The 22,734-nt window shown below is 35.9% G+C and overlaps 1 pseudogene; it reads right to left on the bottom strand.

Moving 5' to 3' along the window:
* Nucleotides 1-4: 4 nt before the first annotated feature.
* Nucleotides 5-19,379, bottom strand: LOC109112364 (annotated as a pseudogene).
* Nucleotides 19,380-22,734: the final 3,355 nt, after the last annotated feature.

The raw sequence follows: 22,734 nt of genomic DNA on the forward strand, positions 1-22,734 counted from the left end.
TCTCTTTTTGAAAAGTAGTTATTTTATTTATATTTTACAGTCTTTACTTTCTTTGCTTTATTTACTGTTTTTTTTTTTTTTTTTTTACTCCAGTTCACTTTGCAAGTGTAACTTTCCATGCCATTTAAATGGAGGGGGTGGGGGGTGTCAACAGAAGGAGAACAAATGTTCTGTACAACACTTTTCCAGTTAGGAAAAAAATATATATATATAATTCACATTTCTGCTCTCTTCCACACGCTCTTCTGGAGAGATAAAGGTTAAGATAAAAACAAGGTTGTGTGCATGGGCACCTCGTAAGGTTGGGTATTTAACGCCCCATTCTTGCTAAATTGTAAAGAAATCTCCAAATGACTGATTACATTCACCTCTACAGTATTTTCTTCTCATTAAAATTATTTCTGTGGTTGTTAATCTATACAGCACAAACAAATACGGGGAATAAAATCCTGTAAATTTATGAGTGCCACTTTAAAATGAAACTGTGAAGTTTTAGTGAAATCTGTAAGACATGCAAGTCTACTGAGGCTCTCGAAACCTGTCACTTTCAAAAATTCACAAAGAATTTCAGCTGGAGATGCACACGTACCCTAATATATGAACATATTCCTGAATTCCCTTTCTGAGTCTAAAAAAACTCTTTTCATTTGATAAGAGTCGCAAAACTGAATGATGTGTACTTGGTCTCCTGTTTGTTGTCTGTGAACAAAAAATAGTGTGCTTGAACTGGTAAAAGAGACTCACAGTGATGGCACAATTATGAATATCAATATTAGAGTTCAGAATATTTACTTGCAAGCTTATCTGTATTAATTAAGACCTGTGCTTCGATCAGAAAAAACAAGCTTCATAAGAGAAAACAGCAGATGTTACAGCTTTGGTGGACAGGTATATGTAAGAAAACTGTTGTGCATAAAAATTTAATTGCTTATGTTTACTTAAATAATTTTCTGAATAACACCACTGTAGCTCACAGAATTCGGACTAGTTGGCTTTACGTTATCATTATTGTAGCAGAACTTCAGTTTTTTAGTCATGGCTTAATAACTCATCCACACTGATTTGTATTTGTCATCCTCCTGACAGGCTGAATGCTTTATTTGACCAATTCAACTTCTGTGGTGCAAAAATGCTCCAGAAAGGGGTGATTTACTGGCGTTAAGTCTGATTGAATTAGAGGGCAGAGTCGCAAAGGGAGCGGCTGGGGGGAGGATTGTAAAGAGTGGGAGGGGCTCCAGATGCATTATGCATCAGCGAGACATAAAACAGCCTCGCACATGCATCTGGGTCTCCTCCCTGATGAATGAAAGAGAGTGTACATGTGTCCGGAATGTCGACAGTAGTCCTCCGTTCTAGTTGACCATCCGTCACTGGAGGTCCCGGTCTTCAAGGTACCTGTACTCAAATGTAAATCCTTCCTTTTTCCTCTGGCCCCATTTCTCATAGTCAAAGTAAATATATGTCCCCTGTAGAAAGACAGAAATAATGAAATGTTCAACAAAATTAAGTTACTTTTCAAGTTTTATTCACATACACACTACTGTTTATGTTTTTAAGTCTCTTTGCTTGCTCACCAAGGCTGCATTTATTTGATCAAAAAATATAGTAAAAATAGTAATATTGTGAAATATTATTGCAATTTATAATAATAGCAAAAATTATTTTTCAGCATCAATTACTCCAATATTCAGTGTCACATTATCCTGCAGAAATATATCAAGTTTGAAAACAATTGTGCTGCTTAATATTTGGAAACCATGATACATTTTTTTTTTTTAGAATTCTTTGATGAATAAAAAATTCATTTTTTTAACAATGCAAAAGTCTTGACTGTCACTTTTCCTCAATTAAATGCATCCCTTGTGAATAAAAGTAGTTAATTTCATAAAAACAAAATGAACTGTAGTGGGACACTCGACATATTGTGGTCAGGCATATTAAGCTTTTCTTGGCCAAAATATGATTACAAAAAAAATAATAAAAATAAGTAGACAGGATAGAATTCCAAGCAACAGCCTTTGTTATATTGTGACTCACTTGCTCAAACTCATCAGTGATGGTCTTGGGCTCCTCGTGTCTCTGGAACCACATCATGTACTTGGTGTGGCCTCCATGACTGTTTTTTCAAGGCCTTGGCTGCTAGATATTGTGCTTTTGTACCCTAGGGGGTGTAAAAGAACAATCTGTCACTCAACAGAAATACACTAATAAAAAGGGGCTGTAATCGGACCATAATCCTGAAATCGCACTCAGAGATCAATAGGACCACTATCTATCAATCAAATGCAAGCCATATGTGCTTACTGAAGGACAAAACAAACTGTTCGCAATTACTGGGGCTTCACTGGGGGCGTTAACTATGAATACACACACACACACACACACACACACACACACCTCTAAGTAGTAAAAGATGAAGAAGAGGGTCTCTGTAGACAGTCTCTGGTAGAACTCCACAGTGTCAGAGTGAGAAGGTGGCACCTGGTGGTGAAAAGGCAGTGTTGGGCAGGGGTTCCTCATCAGGTACTGCCTGTATGTCCAAAAGAGAGTACACAATTAAAACATGATTGATGAGAATACAATCAAAACAAGTCAAACAACCCAGATAAACTGGAATAGGATAGGATGAGATAGTCATTTTGTGTGAATTTAATATATGATTCAAAATTAAGCTATTAAAAATATTTAATTTATTTATTAGTATTATTTAATTAATAATCAATTAATTCATAAAATTTTCGCATTCAACATACCTCTAAAAACAAACACATACATAAAAAAAACATGCAAATAAAAATATACATAAAATAATAAATTTAAAAAAAAGTAAATGGACTAACAGGTACATTTTGGTAAATCAAATTAATAAAATAATATGTAAACCAATTAAATGTACCTCTTTTTAAATAATTAAATCACTCTAATTAAATCACAGCCATTGATATAATATTTTATAATATTTTTTATATTTACATTATATGTATATATAATATACATTATATAATTTATATATTATTATATTTTTTATATTCAAAGTTTATACATTTTTATTGATTTTTAAAAATGATTTTTTAACTTCATTCATTCAGTCACTCATTTATTCATTCTAGTACCAGTTTTGTGAAAGACAATATTATGAAATGTTTGTGCAAGAATATTATCAAATGAACTTTTAAATAAAATATTATTATTATTATTATTATAAAATGTACTTAATTTTGAGTAATGTGGCTTTTTTAAGTGTCAAATATTTTTCATTCTGAAAAGGTGCACAGAAACAATTCAAATACACCTCATTCTGCAATGCCCCCAAACATATCATTGCATTAGATACTTTAAAATAAAACAGATTTAAAAAAAAAAATGAAAACAAATTAATACAAAACATGGTCAGAGAGCAAGTTTCCAGGAATATCCCAGACTTGGAGGCATGTGTCAGAATCAGTGAACATGAACAACAAGTGAACAAGAACAATTGTGTTTGTGTGTGTGCTCACCTGATCCTCTCAGAGTCGGACGGGTGAGGCATGTGCGTCCAGGCGGACTCCTGCATGGCTTGCTGGTAGAGTTGCTCTTTGGAGACGGGGACGGGGCCCAGTGGACACACACCCAATGATGGGGGGATGCTCACCTCCGACAGAGCAGACTGGGGAGCTGCAGGAGTGCCTGAAGGGGCTGTGGAGCTGGGAAATATATCTAGAAGAGGATGAAAGAAAGAATGCAGCCAACAACAGAGAACAGTGCAAGATAAGCTGAAAGTAATGAGAACTTGTTGATACTTACCACTTGAGATATGTAGTGCAGACAGCTCCCCTTCTAACCCTGAGCCCTGAGCAACCCTCTCTGCCATCGACTTTAAAGAGCTCGGAGGCTCCTGAGGCTGCAGAGAGTGAAAAAAAAAAACAACATTCAGAAACAAAGATAAATTATAAGTTGACTCTGGTGCTCTAGCATGTTCTTAAAACAGTACCATATACATACATACATACATACATACATACATATATATATATATATAAACACATTTAATTTAATACAATTAGTTATTAATCACAAACTTTAGGGTTTTAGAGAGTGATGAATGCAATTTTCAGTATGAATTATAAATGTGATTAATTTATGATATGTATTATAAATGTGATATATTTATGAAAAAGATTACATAATGAAGTGAACTATGCTCACCAAAGCTGCATTTCTTTGATCAAAAATAAAAATAGTAATATTATGAAATATTATTACAATTTAAATAACCATTTTAACTATTTTAATATATTACAAATTGTAATTTATTCCTGTAATGTCACATTTGATAAATATGAAAAAAGTATTAGTAATAATTTTTTTTTTTTTTCAAAATCCCCAAATTTTTGTCTTTACACAACTAACAGCCCAGGCTGTCAATGTCTTTTCAGCACATTTATTATATCTAAATTTCATGTGGTGTTGACTTGGTGTGCAATAATTACAAAAAAACTTGGTGTTCATTTCTCTTCCTGTTTCCATCTTATCTCAGTTTGGCCAATTTTCAGGGCACTCTCAGGCAACAGCAATGTAGACTTTTTCTTCAGATGTGCACTCACTCATCAAACAGGTGTAGTGTGATGTAATGACACACAATGTGCTGAGTGCGTATGTGCAAACATCGCGTGACTGACCTTGATGGTGTCGGCAGCCTGTGTGTATGAGTGTGGGCCATTCATCAGGTTGCAACTGCCTGCTTTACTCTCACTATATGACGGTGAAGGCGAGCTGGGTGGCAGTGTCATCAATCCCAGAAGGCTGGACCCACTGTCATTACTGTTTTGACAGGAGGGAGAAGAACATTTCGAAAATCATTTTAATGAGGAATAACATAAATTTGCAATTCAGATGGGTTTTTTTTTTTCAGGAAAGTACTTTATACAATACAGATCATTTCAAGCATCACAATAAACAGAAAAATAAGTGTTAATGTTATAAAATTCAATTATGAAACAAATTACATTCATCAGTTATTAAACAACTTCATTTCAGCTATAAACAGCTGTACAGAAGGCAACAGTATCATTATCTAGATCAATTCAGTTCAAAATTGGTTCTCATCCAGTAGTGGCAACACAGTTTAATCAACAATATTACCAGTAGTGAATATTAAAGGGATAGTTAGGGATATCCGCCATTCACGAGAGTACCACGACACATGCGTGTGTTGCTGCTGACGTAGGAGCCGGCGTTCTGATGTAGAACACGCATCTGCTGCGCCTGGTTTACAAGCAGAGGAATGCTCACATATGTGCCGTGGTACTCTTGTGAATGCCGGCGGAGACTGACCCTGAAGAAAAGAAATCATTGAATAAGGTCATTATTTTTGTTTTCTTTGTGCACAAAAAGTATTCTTGTGGCTTTATAACATTACGGTTGAACCACTGATGTCAAATGGACTATTTTAACAATGTCCTTTCTACCTTTCTGGGCCATAAAACGTTTCAGTTGCATTGCTGTCTATGCAGGGTCAGAAAGCTCACGGATTTCATCAAATATATCTTACTTTGTGTTCCAAAGATGAATGAAGGTCTTATGGATTTGGAAAGACAAAAGGGTTAGTAATTCATGACAGAATTTTCATTTTTGGGTGAACTATCCCTTTAATTGTCTTTAAAATCTCACGAAAACTTTTCACAATGCTAGGTTGTTGTAGGTGGTTACCAGGGTGTTGCTTAGTGGTTGCTAAGGTGTTGTAAGTGAGCAGTACTCACAGGTGATTTGTTGAGGAATTTAAGGATGAGGATTGGCTGGTACTGTTGAGGGCGGAGTCTGATGTGCTGTCTGCTACCACAGCACTATAACCTGGAAAAGGCAGGGAAATTGAAGTAAAAATGTGAACAGTGTGTTTACTTTTTTTAAAAAAAATTCATTGTCTTATTATTAGGGGTGTGTGATAATGACAAAAAAAATTATATCTCGATTTTTTTTTTTTTGGAATTTTGCCGATAACGATAATTAGACCATATTTTGTATCTTAAATGCAGAGGTGGCACAGAATCTACATCTGAAGTGGTATTTAGATGCATTCACACAGAATGTTTAATGCAGGACACAAATGCATTTGACCTGCATTTACAAATGCATAATTCAAGGCCCTATGAAATCAAACTGAATTTTTCTGGCTTTTAGTATGAATATGTTAGCATCAAGGTTATCTATAAGCTAGTGTGCTCCAAAACAATGACAACATTTTCATTTACAAGATTCAAAACTTACAGTCTTAAATGTCCACTCCAGACATGATAGCGTGGATCGGATCATGTAAGTGAATCAGCGCAGACCACAAAATATACACAGAATGCTATATTTTATAGCGATATGGATGAGATTAGGAGGAGAAATGGTTAGACAATTAGCACTGATGAGTAGAAGAGATAACACTTTTTAAACTGCACCATCTCAGCATCATCATAATAACTGTTTTGCTTTAGTAACAGATTCATAGTGAATCTAAAAGGGTAATCTATTAGACTGTGGCTGTTATACGCTGTCAAATGTGGCTTTGCCGAGCTCAAAGGCTCTGGCCCAAGCTGTAATATAAACAAAACGCTATTGGCCATTTAAAAAGGAGGCAGGGCTGCTTGCTTGATAGGTCCTGCCCTGTCTTCCTGTTACAGTTGAAATTACGTCACGCATAGAATAATGCTGCGTTTCAAGGCACTTCAGTGGACCTTTAATGTTTTGCTGTTTAAAAAAAAAAAACATTGAATACTGATATTTGAAATGATTTAGTGGAAAAAACGGAAAATATACTTTAAATATAAACCAAAATCACCAGTAGGTGGAGGCAAATCACTGCATGAGTGAGTCACCGAGTCATTCATTCAACCGATTTGTTCAAACGGCTGATTGATTCAGTAATGAAACACTGTCCTGTGTTGCTCAGAGGAGCAAAACACTTTTGTTGTGGTTTTGTTTGGAAATATTTTCATTGTTGAAATGCAGCAAAAATAAGAATTTCTGTGTCTAAAATATAAGTCACTTAACATTAACTTTTTGTTTATTGAACGTCACTCTTCTGTGTGATATTAACTACATCAGAACGTCACACTATCACTCTGTGTGATATTAACTATATCAGATGATATAAATATAAAAGGCATATAAAAGTCACATGGGGGCATTTTTGCCCCCTTATCTTGAATTTTGGGGGAATTCTAAATGTATTTTAATAGACTAAATCAAGCAGTGAAAGAGTGAACTCTAAATGTGCTGGCGCAGTATCATGTAGTGTATGCGTACATTCTCTGGGTGTGTTTTTGTTTGGTTTTTGGGATCGATAATGTTAAATCACATATCGTTTACAACAATTACGATATTATTCATAGAAGAAATCTTTTGCACACCCCTACTTCTTATAATGTTGTTTTAGAACAAACTTATTCAAGGTTTCTGCAGGCTTTATGAAGATAAATTTTAGACATTTTAAAGGCCTTTTTAAGTAAAGTAAATGTAAGGAATAAATTAAAACTCAATATGCTCTCTAATAGGTCTGGGCGATATATCGCATGCGATTGTCACGCGCATTTCGTCAGTCAAGCCGGTTCCCTGAAGTAAATGTATCTTGATTTAAGGATGTTATATATTTGTACTGGAAAACAAGGCAAAAAAATCTTATATAGCAATATATTCATTTTTTGCAATGCATGCAACATTTAAATGGCATGACTATGAATTTTAGGATTTCTGCATAGATTTAAGCCCTTTTTAAATGATTTTATTTGTGTAAGAGCAAATTAATACTTTTTAAGACCTGCAGAAACCACTTTTTTTTTCTGATTAGACAGTTATTCTGCACTCACTTGTACCACCATTTTGTTTCGGCCCACTAGGTGGCCTTGGTAGGGCACTTCCCACTGCGTTTCCTGTCCCAGAAGTTCCTCCGTTGCTTCCGATAACTCCCACATTGCTCCCTGAGGTCAGTGTGCCTCCCACAGAGCTGGGAGCCACCAAAGGTAAAGGCTCCACAGCGGACTGTGTGGACCCAAGACCCAAAACACCAGGCCCTGAGCCCAAGAGGCTTGTGGAGCCTAGACTTCCGTTAGTCCCCACTGAGGATACGACTCCACTGGAGTTTGTACTGCTAATATTCATTCCAATCGACGCTGACAGCCCGCTGCCCATGCAACCTGTGGCAGCCGCTTGTGCATAAGGCGCCGGGTTGGATCCGCTCAAAAACCCAGTCATGCTGTTCAAGGATGCCGGCATCCCTGAAAGGACCAGCCCGGGCATCTGGTTTGTGCCACTAGTCACTGATGTCCCCTTCCCAAGGCCTAGATTGGAGGAAAGACTCGTTCCCAGTGGAGGTTGGCTCTGTGAGCTGGGTGTCAAGGGGCCCGGTGTGCTGGTGTTGGGCGGCGACGTAGAGGTGGGTGTTGGGAGTAAGGTACTGTTGTTGGAGGAGGCCGAGTTGGTGGTGGAGAGGGAGGAGACTGAGTTTTTGGGCTGATGCTGCTGTTGGGATTGCTGTGTTTGTTGCTGGGTTGCTGAACTATAGCTGCCAGAGTACTGGAGGGAGCTGCCCATGTTACCTAAGAGGCTGTTGCTCCCTGATGCCGAGCTTATGCTGCTGGCGACAGTCGCCATGGCGATCAAAGAGTTTGAAGAGACTCCAGAGGATGATGATGACAATGAGGAAGAGGAGGATAGAGATGAAGATGGAGTTCCATTCTTGATAGGTGACTGCAACAAAACAATAGGATTTGTGAGCTCAGTGTCAGCCCAAAAGTATCATAATATAACTGATCTGTGGTTGCTTTTCTCACCTGGCTGATTTCACTGTCTGTTGAACGACCTCTTTTCTTATCATCTTCCGAATTCTCATTAGCAGAAATGAAGAGAACATGACATAAAATAAAAGCCAACCAATACAAATTACTGAATTGCTTTTTAACTATATTCATATCCAACCACATCTACGGCATTCGCAATGAAAATAATGCATCCAAAAATAAGCAATTTCTAAAAAGTGTTTTCAGAAAAAATGTTGCTTTCCATGAACAAATCAGAGTCCCATTTATCTAATGTGCTTTATTTTCAAGAAATATGATGAGATTCAAGATACATATTCATGACAACGTGCCACAAACATCTTTTGGACAAATTATTCTGCCGGTAAGCAGGTTTGAGAAGTCAGATATGTGGCTCTGACTAGGGATGCACAAATATTTAAAAATTTAGGCTGTCAATAATAATTTGAAGTTCTGATAATTATTTTCATGTTACAGACGATAACCGCTACATAAAAACACACTAGAAATGAAATTAATACATTTATCTTGTTACAATATAATATAGATTTTATCACAGTTAATAATTTATTATTTTGAAATGAATAAAGTTTTAAATGCTACAAATGAATTTAAACATCACGTTATAATGATCAGTGTGAAAAATCAATTTTTAAATTTTTATATTTGCGCAAAAAAAAAAAAATTGACAGTATTATCAAATTATTTGTTTTTAAACATTAGCTAAACAATAACTAAAAAATTAATTAAACAAAACAGAAATAATATATTTTAGCACAATTAATAATTATCCATTTTAAAATGAATAAAGTTTTAAATGCTACAAGTGAATTTAGGCATCACAAGGTTATAATGATTAGTATGAAAAACGGATTTTCATTTTTATACTTGCATGCTGTGCATCCCAAGCTGTGATACTGTGGATTAACTTTGGGTCTGTCAGTGAGGAGGAGATGCTCACCGTAGTGCAAGTAGCCGGAGAGGGAGGTATGGGAGATGAAGACGTTGTGGAGGTCGGTGTGGAACTAGAGTGCTGGAAGATCTCGTCCTCTGTTTGACCTGACGGAGATGTGCCAACTAGTGGTTGGGCTACAAGAAGAAATAAAGGCCAAAAAAAACCTGTTACGATTGAAAACAAAACACAGTAGAACTCTGACATGCACACCAAATACTTACGTATATCCTCTAATTCAATGTCATCATAGAGAAACTCATTCTCCTCAAAGTCAGGATCCTGAGAGGAATCAAGATAGTACTCGACGTCATCTTTAATCTTGCGGATGGAATCCACCTGTACTGAGTCATTGTCCAGCATTCTAAGGATGGTTTCCAGCATGCGGATGTGATACCGGTGCCTCTCGATCATTCGTTTCAGTTCCTCGATCCGATCCTGCTTCTGATGGCACAGCATGAGAAAAATATCATTCTAGACCTACCAATGTGAATGCGGTATCATTTTAACAGAACGAGTGAAACTGCTGACAATGTCTTTCCAATGTTCAATACTACTTTAATACTGTTTTTTTATTTTATTTTTTTATATGCACCAGGGTAATTCCATAATATTCTGTGGTAAATACTAAAATAATAAAGTACATGGTAAATACTATGGTACATGAATATGAATATCATTAAGTACCACAGTATTACCATCAAATTTTTTTGCAATTCCTATTATGACTTTCTTAAATTAAAGAATTAAAATGACAATATTATGTAATATGTAATATATATATATATATATATTTTTTTTTTCTTCTCTCAAAACCCCGACTGTAAGCTTTTACACTGGCTCCTCGCTGCACATCTGGCCCACTTTACATATTCTGCACAAATGCAGAGGTAATGTTTATTTTGTTTTAGATTTTTATCTTCCTATTTTTTGTCTCGCTCTTATTGTTTATCTTTTACTTGTCTTATTTTAAAATTGTTTATCTTATTGTTTTATTATCTATTCTTGTTTTTTCTGTTGTCTTTGTCAAGCACAAATTTACTAAGACAAATTCCTCGTACATGTATACATACTTGGCAATAAACTTGATTCTGATTCTTAGCATCAATAATCACCAATTAATCTGTCACTTAGTTAATACTTTTTTTTAGCTAAGGGCCAATCACCACATACGTGCCTTATTTGAGGGGACAAAAGGACTCATCCATGAATTACCAAATGCTGGTTTTGAAGCAACCTCTTAGTTTCCAGCCCAGATCTTTAACTATTAGGCTAGACTATCCCACATAAAACAGTTAAAAAAAGATGAAAAGAATGAGAATGAATAATGGAGTAAATGTAACTGACCTCTTTGTCTCCTTTCTTCTTCTTGGACTGGACAGAAAGTGATTCAACCTCGCTCTCAAACTGGTCCACTTGCATGTTTAACGTGTCTATCGTGTTCTAGGGGAACCAAGGTACAAAGCAGAAGTAGGTGACATTAGTAAATGATGCAAACAAAGCAACAGTTAAGATGAGCATGTCTTTTGCCAAATACATTCCAGAAAGCTTTCAGTAACATCATGCTGAATCAGGCGCTGCAGCTGCTTTTCATAGATTGTGCAAACTAAAAGAATGATGGAAAATGACTTGATATGGCCACATTTCTTACTGACCGACAAATTTTCACGGGTCAAAAAAGTGTCATTTCAATAGAAATCCATGCAATCTGGAATTTCACTTGAGGCTGATTTCCTCACACAGATTTTGCAACGGGTTCTATTTCAAGTCATATTCACCAAATTTTTGTGTTATAGTTCAGAACTTACTTTTAACATATTGCTGAAATAATGTCTTATTAAACTAGAAATGGACTGAAAAGATGCAGATTGTAACATAATTAAATAACAAATACACTGGATTACTTGTTCAGGATATCAATCTTCATGTAAAAGCAATGTCAATTGCTTCCAATTTAAAAAGAATGTGATCACGATATTTGCTTTTGCTTAGATTCATGGACCACTATAAGAAGTGGGAGTTCAGCTGCTCTTTTTTCACTCTTCCCCTGACAGCAGCCGCCTACTATCATCATCTACATTAAAAACAAGGCATTTGGTACCTAAAATGAGCCTAATGTTTTATCATATTGAATCAAGATGCAACTTCTTCCTAGAATGGCAGGAATTTCTGTCAAGTCGACATGAAATCAAAACAAATCCTATTTAATTTCTTAAAGGGATACTCCACCCCAAAATGAAAATTTTATCATTAATCACTTACCCCCATGTCGTTTCAAATCCGTAAAAGCTTAGTTCGTCTTCGGAACACAATTTAAGATATTTTGGATGAAAACCGGGAGGCCTGTGACTGTCCCATAGACTGCCAAGTTATACTGTCAAGGTCCAGAAAAGTATGAAAGACATCGTCAGAATACTCCATCTGCCATCAGTGGTTCAACCATAATGTTATGCGACGAGAATACTTTTTGTAAGCGAAGAAAACAAAAATAATGACTTTATTCAACAATTCCTTTGTCAACAGTCTCCTCTGTGTCTCTCCATATCCTTATTTTTGTTTTCTTCGCTTGCAAAAAGTATTTTCATCGCTTTCATAATGTTACGGTTGAACCACTGATGGTAGATGGAGTATTCCGACACAGGCCTCCCGGTTTTCATCCAAAATATCTTAAATTGTGTTTCGAAGTCGAACAAAGCCTTTACGGGTTTGGAACGACATGGGGGTAAGTGATTAATGACAAAATTTTCATTTTGGGGTGGAGTAACCCTTTAATGCATATGTCTTGTCTTATTGTGAATGATTTATCAGTGTGTGTAAGTCCAAAGAAAAAAAAATGGATAAAACCAAGCCCGATCCTACTTTTTCCGAATTATGGACGGCAAATGGATTAAGAACAATTCACATTGACTTTAACCCGAGTGCTTCACAATGCCGTTCTTACCGTTAGCCACTGGCCGACCTCTTCTTTCTCTTTCTGTGCAGGATCGACTTTCTGAGCGAGGCCGAGTCCTTCTTTAGAGTACGCTTTCGTTTTGGTCTCCCGTTCCACAATCTTAAACCGCTCCATTTGCTGTGAAAAAAAAAAAATGCATCATGCATTTTTATTTAGATGTATTATTTATTTCTGGATTACATTATCTTAATCTTACAGTGACTTATGCATATATCCCTAAAGATATATCCCCACATCTCAAAGGTCTCACCTTACTGAAAGCATTACTAATATACTTCATCTAAATAAATTATTTAAGATGTTCAAAGCATATTACATCCAGCATTATATATTAGTATCAGGTATTTTTGTTAAATTAAAACAGACATCTACTCACCGTCTCAATGAGTTTGCGATTCTCTACTAGCTGTCTTTTGTCTTTAATCTCACTGGAGGCGACCCATGTCTTAATCTGGTCACGGAGACGCTGCAGAACCAATGCAGACAGAAACAGAAAGAGCATGTAGATACAAAGAATGAAAGAAAATTGAGCTGGACGCCTGAAATCAAGCATGCCCGACTCATCCTGTGTAGCCAAGCACAGTGGACAAGCGTTGGTAGCGCTTTTCCTCAAAGTTACCATTAAAGACAAAGACACCTTAAGCAGTGAAAAGGCCAATTTATTAAAAATTGATTCACCTATAGCCAAAATTGCATTCAGTTCATAGGCGTAGCTTGACGTTTGAGCTTGGTGGGGGGAGGCAAACCAAGCCAATCAATTTGGTCAGTCACACTTTAAAATACATTTTAGTTTTTCTATAGTAAACAACAAATTCACACTAAGCAGCAGCAAGCACGTGAGGCTGTCATGGCAACCAGAAACACTGCACGTGAAATACTTGCGCTGTCTATTTTTGCTGCTCTAGCAATTAACACGTTTAAAATAATTAACTATAAACATTTTTGTCAACAGAATATCAAAGTAGGCTTTTATTTAACAAATCAAGGAGTGAATTTCTCACCCACTGCTTTAAAACGGATATTTGCTGGACATGATTCAAATTCAATGCATAATAAGCAGGCACACTAAGACTTCATAACAAAGTAAATATTACTGAAAACGGCTGATTAAGCAGTTTATATTATAAAATCTATGTCTTAGTTTTGTTTTCTGTAAATCAAATAACATCTGGATGTAAATAGACCACTTCCTGACATAAATGTAGAACAAGCCACTAAAACGGAGCGTCCTGCGGATCACATTTATGAGTCTGTTTGGTTCTGGAGTCATCAAGCACGGCATCAATATTGGTATCTTCATCTGACTTTATTTTGGTTGGGTCCAGATTTATCTGCAGTTGTTGTACGTTATCCATTCACACCATGCAACAGGAATGCAGTAAATACTACAAGCTATTATCCGCCAAAATGCAGATTTGTTGGGTCATAAGTTATTACGCAGATAAGACTGGGAGGAATTAGTAAGGCCCCTCTGAAACCCACCACCCCACCCCACAAGCTATGCCCATGATTCAGTTCATGATCAATAGAAAATTCTCACCTGTAATTTTTTTATCTCTTTCTTGAGGTCAGATTCATATTTCTCTTTTTGGTTGGCATTGGCTGCATTATAGAGCTGAAAAAAATATAACATAATTCATGGGCAACATGGTCAAATATATAGCACATATAAAATGTTATTTGTCAAATTTTGTTTATTTTTCAAAATACTTCACCGTTCAGAACTACTGCTCAAATCTGAGGTCAGAAAGATTTTTTTTGAAAAGAAAATAATACTTTTATTAAGCATGGATGCATTAAACTGGTGCATCAAAAGTGAAAGTAAAGGCTTTTTCATTGTTATTTCTATTCAAAAAAATGCTGTTTTTTTTTTTTTTTTTTTTTTTTTACTTTCTACTCATCAAAGAATCCTGGAGAAAATGTATCACAGTATCCACAGAAATATTAAGCAGCACAACTGTTTTCATAAGAAATGTTTCTTAAGCACCAAATCAGCATATCATCACTTGATTAATGGCTGCTGAAAATTCAGCTTTGCCATCACAGGAATAAATTACATTTTATAGTTTATTAAAACAGATAACAGTTATTTTAAATTGCAATAATATTTCTACAATAACACAGATTTTACTGTATTTAATGAACAGCTTATTGCAAAAAAAAAACAAAAAATCATATATTGGAAATTCCCCTCGTCTACCCGACTACAGTGTTGAAGACCGTGGATTTTACATTTCTATAAATGGTGAAAAGACATCAAGTCTTACATTTTTTTAAATCAGACCAGAGGTCCAAGTCTGTGTCTCGGAACACACATGGAACTACTGCCCACATATACCACAAGACAAAGACACATGCAATCACGTCCCTAAGCAGCAGATCAAAAATACATGAAAAAGCTGCAAAAAAAAAAAAAATTAAGCAGACTTTCTTAAAATGAAGTTCATATTCAAAAACTTCTTATATTTTCTTCATTGATTACATTTGCTCATCATTGGAGAGGAACTTGTGGTTTATTGTAAAGGCTGAGCAGTTGTGGTGGGTGTGTATTAGTTTGCAAATCTGCTTTGCTGTGTGATTTAGCTGTTTGCTTTGCCACTCTGCAGTTGTTTAAAGGTGGCCCCATGGATGCGCTTTTAATGCAAGCATAGCATTATTATTCTATATTTGCTATTTGACAAAATGTTTATATATTTCACATTACTGTTCAGACGTTTGGGGTTGGAGTTTAATGTTTCTAAAGGAAATCTCTTATGCTTACCAAGGCTGCATTTATTTGACAGAGTAAAAACAGTAAAATATTATTAAGTTATTATTAAGAAATCAGTTGTGCTGCTTAATATTTTTGTGATAACTATCATACTCTCATTTTTCAGCATTTTTTCCTTTTGGATTTGCTTATGTGACATGACACATTGTAGAATATTATTCTTGAAAAAAAAAAAGTAAGATTGAGCTTTACACAAATAGCTGAAGCAGTAGTTTGTTACCTTTTTCCAAATGTCCTCAAACTGCTCTACCCCTTCTGCAACTTTTTTCAAACATCTGTCTATTTCACCTGAGGAGAGAGAAGCAAAGTTTAGGTACATGATGGGATGAGGTGAGACCAGGCCACATGCACATGTGCTTTGATACAGCAGATAATGCTAAATAATTTAAGCTACTCATGTAGCATTCTCCTCAAATCAAGCGGCATTGAGATAAACAGATATGGCCCAGAAAAAATGCCCGTTATCATATACCTTGAAGTTTTCTTTTATCAGCCATGTCTCCTTGACTATGATGTTTGCTTCATGCCTTCTTCTACTGAAAAAGATTGGAGAGAGATTGAGCACCATTGTTGTGCTTGTATGAAATCAACTTGCAGAGTCCCTTACAAATCACAGGAAACAAGACTACCATTATAATGTGCTTCAATGCAATATGTCCAAAAACACATGCCTCTCAGACTGATGGTCTATTTTATGATTACATGTTTTTCCCCCTGAACTATTAGCATAATTATTATAATGACAAGGTGACGTCATTGCAAGTTCACAAAACAACTCTTGTGATTGCTATAGGGATGGGCTGGACAGGTTTGTCGTGAATATAAAAATGCATAAAATACTCTATTTTCACTTGGTAATTCTCAGACTAGCTGTAAAACTGAACTCAGTGGTGCACTGTCAATAAGCTTCAGTGAAGACTATAGGGGTGAACGGGGTGATTTGAGCCTGTGGGGAAATTTTTCCTTTTTTTTGGAAAGTCATATTTTGAAAGCAGTGCATTTTAAATCCAAAGTGATTATTCCCAAACATCAACCACATCCTAAAATATTGCACATATTACTGTCATGTGCTCACTTAATAATAATTGGCTCAACTCTCCCCGCTCTCCCATACTTATTCTACATGCCAATAAAGCTAATTTTGTTTTTATCTGCCATTTACTGGCAGTGCTTTCTGAAAAAAAAACATAATAATAGTAAAATAAATAAATGAAATAATAGTGTGGAAACCTCTGTAAAGAAAACACAGAAAAACAAAATCTCCATGGCATTGGTTGAGATAAAATACTTACATTATGTCAGCAATTTCAAAGCGCTACAGAGCCAGAGTTTTTGAAGTCATCTAAAACAGCTTACAATTACAGAGTTGTTTCCTTATATTAAACTGGAATAAGATAAACTATTTTAACACTGAATAAATTACGCACTCCACCTTTTCACCTACATCATCCAAAAAGCATTCAATGAAAATGTGCTACACGTTACTAATTTGAATGAAAATAACTCCAACACAACGGGCAATTTGCCAGTTCTGGTTATCTACATTGGATAAGTCCTTATTATACAGAAGAGCTGGGCATAATGTCTTCTAAACATCTCCATTATAAACCATATCTAAATCACTGAGGTTAGATCATCCCATTGCACATGTATCAAGTAAATAAATATAGTAAAAATGTATGTTTATCAGCATCAAATACCAATCATGTGCAGACAGGGATGTCTAGTCAAATGTATTTGTACGCTTAAATTACTTGTTGGGATGCACACAAGCACACCAGTGTGAAACATAAAGATGTGCTATCTCAGTCTAAATTTAGCTACTGTATTAATCTATCCTTTGCACATCCCACATAGTTGAGACTTGAATTGATGCAGACATGTTATCCATATTTATTAGATTCAGAAGGTTCAAGAGTGTTGCTCAACGCAAGTAGCAAGTTCACAAGAATTGCTTGTTAAAGGGATAATTCATGTTAGAATGCTGAAAAGTTACTTTCCCTCGGGCCATTCAAGATGTAGATGAATTGGTTTCTTCATCAGAACAGATTTGGAGAAATTTAGCATTACATCATTTGTTCACCAATAGATCCTCTGCATTAAATGGGTGCCGTCAGAATGAGAGTCCAAACAGCTGATAAAAACATCACAATAATCCACACAACTCCAGTCCATTAATTAAGTCTTTCTTTAGTGAAGTGTGAAGCTGCAAGTTTGTAAGAAACAAATCCATCATAGAGGCGTTTTAACTTTAAACCGTCGCTTCTGAACGAAATTCCTCATTCCATAATGATGCTTACAATGAAAAAGTCCATCTTCTGTCTACCTCTCACATCAAAATCAACTGACATATTTGTTCAGAACTGCTTTAAACTCTTTTTGCTTATAAACGGTGCTTGATCGGGTTTATCTCCTGCTTCAGACAAGATGACTTTTCATTGAAGAAAGGAATATTATGGATAGAGGACTCATATTTTATATTATATTGGACTATCATTCTGACGGCACCCATTCACTGCAGAGGATCCATTGGTGAGCAAGTGATGTAATGCTAAATTTCCCCAAATCTGTTCCAATGAAGAAACAAACTCATCTACTTCCTGGATGACCTGATAGTGAGTACAATTTTTTTTTTTTTTTTTTGGATGAACTATTCCTATAAATTGAAGACCAATTATAATGCAGAGATTGTAAGACCTGGAGTCTATGTTTCTTCAGTAAATAAACAAGCTCTTGATGTAAAGGCACATGACAGCAAGAAACATACTTTGAAGCCTGCATTTATAAATGATTAAATAGCCCCTTCAGGCCCTTTTAAAGGATTATCACACACAAATTTCTCTGGTACTGCACTTTTAAAAGCTAAGACTAGTTACAGTGCATATAGAGATGTTTTTAGTTGTTGAAAAAACACCAACATAATGGCCTTTTGACTTAACCTGCTCCTGGTCAGTGAAAACATGCAATGCAAATACACATTTGAAAGGTATATCAAATTAGACAACGTTGTCAAATTAAATAATGAAACAGCAAATATCAACTATTTTATCAGACAGATTTGTGACTACACAGTCCACACACAACTGAGCAAGATGCATCAGCCTCATTCTCACAACGAAGACACGATTTCACGCATCCATGCACTTCAATAATGACTAGTTAGTACATGTGTGACTAAAGCAGAACGCTAACAGTGCATAAAAAATCGCTATTAATTCACCAAAGTCCTGTCCTGATCATCATATAAAATTTAAACAGTCAGGATGACAGCAGCATGTCAATCAAAATTCTCTGACACACAGTCGCGCGCATCCATTCGAGTTCTCGCAACAATGTAGCGCGTGCAAACACAACAGCTGGCAGTTCGCGAGTTTAGAGTAAACCTAAAAAAAAAACAGATCTCACAGTCCTGGTGATAAAATCTCATTTAGAGCAAGCTGGGTTCTACTAAATAATATTTCAGGAATATGAAACCAGAGACTGTCACTGTCTTTCCATGCATGTGGCTTCTTTTATATTCTCCTACCCAACTTAATTTGCATGCACCCCTTTTTCTACATGCTGAGACACTGATGCGATAATATTAACACTTCAGAGGAGTTAGAAAGCTTAGTTCCAGCAAGCAGCGCTCGAGCCTGTAGTGAACGCGACCCGACCGGCTCGAGCTTTTTTGGCTGGGATACAAATTGGAAAGGAAAAGAAAAAAAAGCAGCACGTAATTGGAGTGACGCTCCCACGCGGCGAGGATGTTTTACCTGATTTTCCTGAGTTTCACTCTCCCTCTTAATATCCCCTTCAGTTCCACCACAATTACCCAACTTTTCACGCTATATTTTTATTTCCTATTATTTCTATTCGCTAAACAATCACTTCTTGCGTCAAAGATGGCCGCCAGGAACACCTCCTCCGCTGGTGCGCTGGAGGTTTGTGGCCCCGCCCACTGAGACGCCATTGGGCAACAGCCATCAGTGCTTTTCTCTCATTGGATAAGAGAAGCTGTCAATCTACTCGCAGTGCTTGACAGCTTCCGTGCATAGCGAGTGATGGTTGGTGTATATGGAAAGGTTAAAGGTGTACCGGGGTGTATTGAAATTTTCCGACTTACTATATGGCTTAGTGATTACTATTTTGTTCGGATGTGTTAAGTCTCTAACAAAACAAAGCGTAGTTTCAAAGCACTGTTTCACAGTGTTTTGCAAGTTTTAGAATCTAAGATGCTGCTCACCATCTGTCCATCAATGCAGTTATGCTGGTCAACCAGATTGCTTGGGAAACGGATGGGATTTGGGAATTTGAAGGAAAAAACCTGGGACAAAAAGTTCTAAACATAAGCCTTCATCATTTAGACCAACATGTGTAAGTGCGCAGTTATTCAAATGTATCAGTCATAACTGCAAAGATGAACTTAAATGACTGTTTTAGTTTTATGCATCTACTATAGTGCACAAAAGTGAATAAAATGTAAACTCCACTATATTAGATCCGCTTTAATGAATGCAGGAATATTTAGTCAAAAAGATCATTCCAAAATTATTTACCTTTAATTTTAAATTAAGTCCAGCTGATTAATACATAAGATGTTGAGTAGTAACCACCTTCTCTTAACTGTCAGTTAGTAACACAACATGCAAAATTAACCTAAATAGTCTTTACGTAATGTTAGTTTATAAACAGCAAAGAGTGGCATAGATATTATACGAACCAAATACTTTGACATTTTTCAAATCGTCAAAAGTAACTAAAACAAATCTTTTTTTTATTTTGTTTTATTATTATTCTTTTTTGTCATTTAAATAAAGCTAAAGGAAAACATAAATATCAGATGAAAAAGACAAAATATTAGAAATGTTAAACTGAAATCATTTTGAAGTATTTAAATGACTAAAACTGGAGGGAAAAAGACAATTATTAAAATTTAGATGAAAAAAATACTAAGCCAATGCAAACTATTAATAAATACTATAATAGTATATAAATAACACTAAACACTTCTCTTCAAGTACTTGAGTATTTTTGAGGGATGAAATGAAACAAACCAATAAAACCCTTTAAGAGAAATTTATATGGACAATCCAGCACACTTTGATTTGCCGATGATTTACAGGTGCATCTCAATAAATTAGAATGTCGTGGAAAAGTTCATTTATTTCAGTAATTCAACTCAAATTGTGAAACTTGTGTATTAAGTAAATTAAATGCACACAGACTGAAGTAGTTTAAGACTTTGGTTCTTTTAACTGTGATGATTTTGGGTCATATTTAACAAAAACCCACCAATTCTCTATCTCAACAAATTAGTATACTTCATAAGACCAATAAAAAATTAAAAAAAAAGATTTTTAGTGAATTGTTGGCCTTCTGGAAAGTATGTTAATTTACTGTACACGTACTCAATACTTGGTAGGGGCTCCTTTTGCTTTAATTACTGCCTCAATTCAGCGTGGCATGGAGGTGATCAGTTTGTGGCACTGCTGAGGTGGTATGGAAGCCCAGGTTTCTTTGACAGTAGACATCTTAGACATTTTTTGGTCTCTTGTTTCTCATTTTCCTCTTGACAATATCCCATAGATTCTCTATAGGGTTCAGATCTGGTGAGTTTGCTGGCCAGTCAAGCACACCAACACCATGGTCATTTAACCAACTTTTAGTGCTTTTGGCAGTGTGGGCAGGTGCCAAATCCTGCTGGAAAATGAAATCAGCATCTTCAAAAAGCTGGTCAACAGAAGGAAGCATGAAGTCCTCCGAAATTTCTTGGTAAACGGGTGCAGTGACTTTGGTTTTCAAAAAACACAATGGACCAACACCAGCAGATGACATTGCATCCCAAATCATCACAGACTGTGGAAACTTAACACTGGACTTCAAGCAACTTGGGCTATGAGCTTTTCCACCCTTCCTCCAGACTCTAGGACCTTGGTTTCCAAATGAAATACAAAACTTGCTCTCATCTGAAAAAAGGACTTTGGACCACTGGGCAACAGTCCAGTTTTTCTTCTTAGCCCAGGTAAGACGCCTCTGACGTTGTCTGTGGTTCAGGAGTGTCTTAACAAGAGGAATACGACAACTGTAGCCAAATTCCTTGACACGTCTGTGTGTGGTGGCTCTTGATGCCTTGACCCCAGCCTCAGTCCATTCCTTGTGAAGTTCACTCATATTCTTGAATCGATTTTGCTTGACAATCCTCATTAGGCTGCGGTTCTTTTTCTTCCACACTTTTTCCTTCCACTCAACTTTCTGTTAACATGCTTTAGTCGCCATATTCTAATTTGATGAGATAGTGAATTGGTGGGTTTTTGTTAAATGTAAGCCAAATTCATCACAATTAAAAGAACCAAAGACTTAAACTACTTCAGTCTGTGTGCATTGAATTTATTTAATACACGAGTTTCACAATTTGAGTTGAATTACTGAAATAAATGAACTTTTCCATGACATTCTAATTTATTGAGATGCACCTGTATGCTCTGCTGTTATCACTAGATTTTGAAAACATTTGGAAAAATAAACAACATTCTCAGATAGGATGCTGATTTGTGCTTTTTAAATGCTCAAAAAAAAAAAAAAAGTTAAAAGACTGTTGATTGTTGTAAAAGCATTTTACTACTGTTCGCATAATAAGAAAATCATACCAAACTTGCAATGAACGGAGAGAATGAGACAGAAACAGACATATTACAGTAACACACTATGAACAAAACTGCCTGAGCTGCCATAAAAACACACAATAGGCCCAATCAGTTTTCTACCAAACACACTTGTTTACACTCCTTGATGTTGAAACCACAATAAACATGATTAGAGTAGATTTAAACGCAACAACACAACTTGCTTAAATCAGAACACACTAGTAAAAAAAAGTGTTTGCAGCATGTTGCTGCACGACAGTAACAAACCCTTTAACTTTACATAGAGAAAGAGAGGGAAAAAGATGATTAACTTCAGTTCAACACAGTCCCTTCACAGCATCTCAATAAATCCCAGTTCAATCTGATCTCCTATAAAATAAGCTAAAAGTTAGAGTATGATGAAGCAATTATGACCTTCACAACCAAATCAACTTCAGTGGCTTTGGAAAAGGGAAGACTAAATAGTCCTTATATGGGAAACAATCGAACAGTCTGTCATTGATTATAGACACTTGTGGCATGTGAGTGTATTATTCAATCTTCTGACTTCAGGTATTAGCAGTCACTAAATGGTCATCGTACTATTTTAATAAATCAGCAAATATATAAGTCTGATAGTGCTGTACTGTGTAAAAAAAAAAATTATGTAACCTGCC

This window comes from Cyprinus carpio, chromosome A19, assembly GCF_018340385.1.
Source record: "Cyprinus carpio isolate SPL01 chromosome A19, ASM1834038v1, whole genome shotgun sequence".
Taxonomy (NCBI): domain Eukaryota; kingdom Metazoa; phylum Chordata; class Actinopteri; order Cypriniformes; family Cyprinidae; genus Cyprinus; species Cyprinus carpio.